The following is a 7,688-nucleotide window of genomic DNA, read 5'->3' on the forward strand; positions in this document are numbered from 1 at the left end:
CTGTAAAAACATCAATCCTTTCCAAATTCATCTGGAGTTTTTTGTTTTTCAGCCACGCGGCTTGCGGGATCTTAGTTCCCCAACCAGGGATTGAACCCAGGTAGTGAAAGCGTGGAGTTCTAACCACTGCACTGCCAGGGAATTCCTTTCATTTGGGGTTTTTAAAGCAATTCCAATCAAAATCCCAATAGGATTTCTTGGAAATTGGGCAAAATTGTTTTAAGGATCATCTGGGAGAATAAGTAACATCAGAGTAAGAAACTTGACGAATTAAAAAAAAAAAAGAATAAAGAAGAGAATTTCTACTGCCAAATATTAACAAGTGTAAGATTATGGTAATTATGTGGTTTAGAGCATAGCGAGGCATTTAAAAGGAGCAAGAAGTACTAGAAGCAGACCTTCACATGTATAATTTAAGCCATGATAAGGAAGACATCCCAAATCAACTGGGGGGGGGTAATTAATTAATGGTGTAAGATAATTGTTTAGCTATTTAGAAAAAAATCCGTTTAGATTTCTATTGCATACCCCACAAAGAATAAACCCCAGATAGATTAAAGAGTGCCATTGAAGAAAATAAAACCACTAGATTAGTCTCTGGATGAGGCAGTGTTTTCCAATCTTAAAAACAACTGTAGAGGGACTTCCTTGGTGGCACAGTGGTTAAGACTCTGCGCTCCCAATGCAGGGGGCCCGGGTCCGATCCCTGGTCAGGGAACTAGATCCTACATGCATGCCGAAACTAAGGGTTCACATGCCCCAACTAAGGAGCCCGCATGCCAAAACTAAGACCCAGCGCAACCAAATAAATAATAAATTAATTAAAAAATAATAATAGTGACTTCCCTGGTGGTCCAGTGGTAAAGAATCCACCTTCCAATGCAGGGGATGCAGGTTGGATCCCTGGTCGGGGAACTAAGATCCCACATGCCACGGGGCAAATAAGCCCAGTGCACCACAACTACTGAGCATATGCGCCTCAACTAGAGAGCCTGTGTGCCACAAACTACAGAGCCCACGGGCCCTGGAGCCTGCATGCCACAACTAAAAAAGAGAAAACCTGTACACCACAACTAGAGAGAAGCCCATGTACCACAACGAAGAGCCCACGCGCCTCAATGAAATATCCCTCATGCCTCAACTAAGACCCAATGCAGCCCCCCAAAATAAATAATAATAATAATAAAGATATATCTGGGACTTCCCTGGTGGCGCAGTAGTTAAGAATCCACCTGCCAATGCAGGGGACACAGGTTCAAGCCCTGGTCCAGGAATATCCTACATACCGCGGAGCAACTAATCCTGTGCACCACAACTACTGAGCCTGCGCTCTAGAGCCTGCGAGCCACAACTACTGAGTGCGTGTGCCACAACTACTGAAGCTTGAGTGCCTAGAGCCTGTGCTCCACAACAGGAGAAGCCACTGCAAGGAGAAGTCCGCACACCGCAATGAAGAGTAGCCCCCTCTTGCCACAACTAGAGAAAGCCCGGGCGCAGCAACGAAGACCCAACACAACCAAAAATAAAAATAGATAAATAAATTAAAAAAAAAAAAAGAATCTGCCTGCCAATGCAGGGGACACGAGTTCAAGCCCTGGTCTGGGAAGATCCCACATGCTGTGGAGCAACTAAGCCCATGCGCCACAACTACTGAGCCTGCACTCTAGAGCCTGCAAGCCACAATTACTGAGCCCGTGTGCCGCAACTACTGAAGCCTGCATGCCTAGAGCCCGTGCTCCACAATGAGGGAAGCCACTGCAATGAGAAGCCCGCGCACCGCAACAAAGAGTAGCCCCCGCTCGCTGCAACTAGAGAAAGCCCATGTGCAGCAACGAAGACCCAACACAGTCAAAAATAAATAAAGAAAGAAATAGGAGGGCAGGTGGTGGAACCGTCAAATTAACATGAAAACATGGAGGCATTCCTGGAAAATGGATGATAAGGTCCTGTGTGTGTTTGGAGTAGGGGTGGAGGGTGGTAGAAGGCAGCCCAGAGCTACAGGGCCCATGAACTGTGGATAGGAGATAAAGTAGGGCAGAGATTTTAGATCTGCTACTCACTCTCCCAACATTACCTGGGCCAGTCCATTGTGTGCCTCTGCTACTACTTAAGGGCAGAAAACAACAGCCAACTGGATATCAATAGGTTGGGGTGTCAGCTTTCAACACAGGTACAGGCAGACTAGCTGCATCCTAGCATTTACTCCACTACCTACCTCAAAACCTGAACAGCAAAATGGTTCTAAGTGAGGAAGGGAGCTCCCCAAAAGGCAGTTGTACTACCCTGGATGATTTCAACATCTCTGCTGTACATCTCATACCCTCCTCCATCTCCTCCAAATGCAAGTCTGCTTCACCTGGAGGGGCTCATGCTCTGAATGTTTGCCCCTGTTTATAACTCCATCCACCAAAGTGGCAAATATCCCTAAGAGAATATGTAGGGGAATATGTGCCCCAGGGCGAAAAGTCTAGGAAAGAAATCATTGTAAGAATAAATAAAACAGGGCTTCCCTGGTGGTGCAGTGTTTAAGAATCCGCCTGCCAATGCAGGGGACACAGGTTCGAGCCCTGGTCCAGGAAGATCCCACATGCTGCAGAGCAACTAAGCCCGTGCACTGAGCCTGCGCTCTAGAGACCATGAGCCGCAACTACTGAGCCCGTGTGCCACAGCTACTGAAACCTGCACACCTAGAGCCCGTGCTCCATAACAAGAAAAGCCACTGCAACGAGAAGCGCACGCACCGCAACAAAGAGTAGCTCCCACTGGCCACAACTAGAGAACACAACTAGAGAAAGCCCACGCACAGCAATGAAGACCCAACGCAGCCAAAAATAAATAAATTAATTAAAAAATAAATAAATAAAACAAATTGAACAGCCTATAACAGACAAGGCAGATTTGTGGGCCAAGAAGCTAAAATCAACATATTAAATATTCTCAAAAATATAAAGGAGACTCATGAAAATATGAGGAAAAGCAATAAGTCATCAAGGATGTTTTGCTTTGACTAACATCAGACTAGCTTGTTGCAGACCAACCCTCCCACCAATAACAAATAGAAAAGCTGGTCAGAATATAAAATTGGTGTTTGAAGGTGTCCAAGAGCTACCGAAGCAGCAAGTTATCAATTAGCTTTTGCAGTTAGCTATTATCTAAAATTATCTAAAATATCCAAAATCACCCCAAAACTTAGTTGCCTAAAACCATAACAAGCATTTTATTGTGGCTCACAAGTCCATGGGTCAGCTGGACAGTTCTGCTGATCCAAGCCAGGCTGCTGACGTGTCTGCAGTCAGGAGGTAGCATGGCTGGTGTCTGGTTGATCTAGGATGGATTTAGGTGAGACAGTCTCTCTCTACTCCGTGTGGTCTTGCATATTCCAGCAGAGTAGCATGGCAATTCTCATAGCAGGGGTCTGAGGCAGAACCGAAGCATGCCAGCCTCTTGAGGCCTAGTTCCAGAAATGGCACAATATTGTTTCTGTCATCTTCTATTGGCCAAAGCAGGCTTAAGACCACCCAAAATTCAAGGGATGGAGAAATAGACTCTACCTCTTCACAAAAGGAGTTGCAAAATCCATTGCAAAAGTTGTAGATGAAGAACCTACAGTCATTTCTTGCAATCAATCTGCCACAGAGGTCAAGATCCCATAGTGAAGAGAAGCCCAAAGAAGTGAACACAACATTTGGTGCTGTTTGCATCACGAAGGCATTTGCAATCCAAAAGAAAGAAGGGAAGCTCAGCACTGCTTTCAGAAGTCTAGGATTTGGGGGACAAAATATGAAGTTCAAGGCCATCAAGGAGAAGGCAGCATGAAAACCAGCCCAGGCGTTAATTTAGGGCACCTGATGGATTGCACTCCGGGAATAAGGGTCAACATGAAATACCACAACCTTCACAAAGACGACAGTCCAACTGGGCACTGGTGGCGTAGTGGTTAGGATTCCTGGCTTTCACTGCCATGGCCCGGGTTCAGTCCCTGGTTGGGGGAACTGAGATCCTGCAAGCCACCCGACCCAGCCAAAAACAAAAAACACGACAGTCCAATCAAATCAGCTCAAACTCTGGGTAGACTTAAGGCAGTGGTTCTCAAAGTGTAATCTTTGGACCCTGCAAGATCTTTTGGGAGGGACAGGGAGGTCAAAACTATCTTCATAATAATACTGAGATGTAATCTGCCTTTTTTTAAAGCATATTAATATCTGCACTGATGGTGTAAAAATAATGGAAAATTAAGCTGCTGGCCCCTTGGCATGAATCAGGCAGTGACATCAGACCATATTAGTAATCATTGTTTTCTTCACCACCACACAAAGTTAAAAAAAAAGAAAAGAGAGAAAAAGCCACTTTCACTTAAGACTATCCTTGATGAAGCAGGAAAACTCATTAATTTTATTAACTTTGAACTCTTGAGTACACATTTTTGTTTCTTTTTTTTTTTTCGGTACCCGGGCCTCTTACTGTTGTGGCCTCTCCTGTTGCGGAGCACAGGCTCCGGACGCGCAGGCTCAGCGGCCATGGCTCACGGGCCCAGCCGCTCCATGGCATGTGGGATCTTCCCGGACCGGGGCACGAAGCCGTGTCCCCTGCATCGGCAGGCGGACTCCCAACCACTGCACCACCAGGGAAGCCCCACATCTTTTTAATATTTGGTGTGATGAAATGTGAAGTATGCCTAAAGCACTCCTGCTGCTTATGCGAGTACCATGGTTGTCCAAGGAAATGCATCTTTGCAGTCTGAATTGTGAGCAGAACTAGCCTCTTCTTTCATGGAACACATTTTTTACTTGAAAGAACAACCCAGAGAGAGATGAGCTATGGTTATCCAGACTTGGGTATTTGTCAGACACTGTCTCCAAAATGACCAAAGTCACCCTGTCACTTCAAGGAAAACAACTGATAGTGTTTGCTGACAATAACAAAGTTTAAACTTGACAGCTTCCCACTATCTTAACATGTTTCTAATGAGATCAGTGGTGTTATTACCAAATATTTTTTGGTATAGTGTAATGAAATGCATTAACATTTGGAAGATCTGTGTAATTCAGTGAACCAACATTTTCCAAATTACTAATGCATGATGTTAAAAAAAACCACGCATGGTTAAAAGATCCATTCAAAGTGCAAGATAGACCAGTAGGTTTTAACTTGACAGGATATGAAAAGTTCATTGACTTGGTTTCGGATTCCACATTGCAACTAATCTTTAAGAAACTACCACCTGCTAATTTTGTGTAGTACCAAAAAAGAATATTCACAAATATCTGAAAAGGCTATTATTAAACTATTTCTCCCTTGCCAACCTCATATCCGTGTGAAGCTGGAGGTTCTTCATATACTTCAACCAAAACAACATAGGCAGCAGCTTGAATGCAGAAGCAGTTATGAGGATACAGTGATCTTCTTTTAAGTCAGACACCAAAGAGAGTCACAAAAATGTAAAACAATCCTACTGTTCTCACAATTCTTAAAATATAATTATTTTTCATAAGAATATATTATTTACATTGACATGTAGTAGTAGGTTTACTAGTGTCATTTTTTTTTTTTTTTTTGCGTTACGCGGGCCTCTCACTGTTGTGGCCTCTCCCGTTGCAGAGCACAGGCTCCGGACGCGCAGGCTCAGCGGTCGTGGCTCACGGGCCCAGCCGCTCTGCGGCAAGTGGGATCTTCCCGGACCGGGGCACGAACCCATGTCCCCTGCATCGGCAGGCGGACTCTCAACCACTGTGCCACCAGGGAAGCCCCACTATCATTATTTTGAATTCTTTTTCTGGAACGTTGCCTATCTCCACTTCATTTAGTTGTTTTTCTTGGGTTTTATCTTGTTCCTTCATCTGGTACATAGCCCTCTGCCTTTTTATCTTGTCTATCTTTCTGTGAATGTGGTTTTTGTTCCACAGGATGCAGGATTGTAGTTCTTGCTTCTGCTGTCTACCCTTTCTATAAAGAGCTCTTAAATAAGATGCTCAACCTCAATCATGAAATAAATTGATGCCACTTTTCTTTTCTTTTTTTTTTTTTTTTTGGCTGTGTTGGATCTTTGTTGCTGTGCGCGGGCTTTCTCTAGTTGTGACGAGCAGGGGCTACTCTTGGTTACGGTGCGCAGGCTTCTCATTGCAGTGGCCTCTCTTGTTGTGGAGCACAGGCTCTAGGCGCGCGGGCTTCAGTAATTGTGGCTCGTGGGCTCTAGAGCACAGGCTCAGTAGTTGTGGCGCACAGGCTTAGTTCCTCCGCGTTATGTGGGGTCTTCCCGGACCAGGGCGCAAACCTGTGTCGCCTGCATTGGCAGCGGATTCGTCGTAATGACTGTGCCACCAGGGAAACCCTGATGCCACTTTTTATCTATCAGGTTGGCAAAATTGTAGTACTAATACTGTGTTGGTTTGAGAAATCATCCAAGCTTGGGTCTTATATTCCTTTAATTTTTTTTTAGTTTTGGCCATGGGGCATGTGGGATCTTAGTTTCCCTGACCAGGGATCGAACCCGCGCCCGCTGCAGTGGAAGCACTGGAAGCGCAGCGTCTTACCCACTGAACCAGCAGAGAAGTCCCTCATCTTCCTTTAAAAAGGTAAGAAAGATCAAAGCCAAAAGATTTGTTTCAGGAGCAGCCAGCAGCCCAGTTCCTAAAACCCATATTCTTTTTTTTTTTTTGTGGTACGCGGGCCTCTCCCTGTTGTGGCCTCTCCCGTTGCGGAGCACAGGCTCCGGATGCGCAGGCTCAGCGGCCATGGCTCACGGGCCCAGCCGCTCCGCGGCATGTGGGATCTTCCCGGACCGGGGCACGAACCCGTGTCGCCTGCATCGGCAGGCGGACTCTCAACCACTGCGCCACCAGGGAAGCCCTAAAACCCATATTCTTAATCAATGAACGATGCTGCTTCCCACACACATTAGCAAAGAATTGAAGGAAGATAATATCGGGGAATTTAAATCAGGGCTTCTCAACATCAGCACTATTGACATTTGGGGCTGGGAATTCTTCGTAGTGGGGGTTGTCCTGTCCATTGTAGGATGTTTAGCAGCATCCTTGACACCTGTCCATTAGATACTAGAAACTGAAACCAAGCGGGGCCTTGTGGGGCTCCCAGGCACGGAGGCCTTTTTGTCCCCCGTTTCTTGTAGGCAAGACTCCAGCCTCCATGACCTTCCCTGAGTTCCAAAGGGCAGCTTCAAACAGTTACTAATCAAGAGAGGAGCAGCCAAGAAACCACCTGAGACAAGATTAAAGGGACCAGAGAAGCTCATTAAGACTAGGAGACCAAGCACCTGAGACTCTGAGACCCTGCACCCTAATCTTGTCAGCAACCCCACTCTTGGGAACTATTGTCCTAAAACTCCTCATCATATCCTCCTGGGTTGGGACACATAGTTTTTCGAGGCAGGAGCCTGCCGTATCCCCCTTTGCCTGGCAAAGTAATAAAGCTATCCTTTTCTACTTCACCCAAAAGTCTTGTCTCCAAGATTTGATTTGGCACCAGTGTACAGAGAAGCTGAGCTTTCGGCATCAAAACCCCTCCCTCCTCCCATGGGACTTCCCTGGTGGCGCAATGGTTAAGAATCCGCCTGCCGATGCAGGGGACACGGGTTCGAGCCCTGGTCCGGGAGGATCCCACATGCCGTGGAGCAACTAAGCCCATGCACCACAACTACTGGGATTGTGCTCTAGAGACCGTGAGCCACAACT

Source organism: Pseudorca crassidens, chromosome 9, assembly GCF_039906515.1.
Source record: "Pseudorca crassidens isolate mPseCra1 chromosome 9, mPseCra1.hap1, whole genome shotgun sequence".
In the NCBI taxonomy this organism is placed as follows: domain Eukaryota; kingdom Metazoa; phylum Chordata; class Mammalia; order Artiodactyla; family Delphinidae; genus Pseudorca; species Pseudorca crassidens.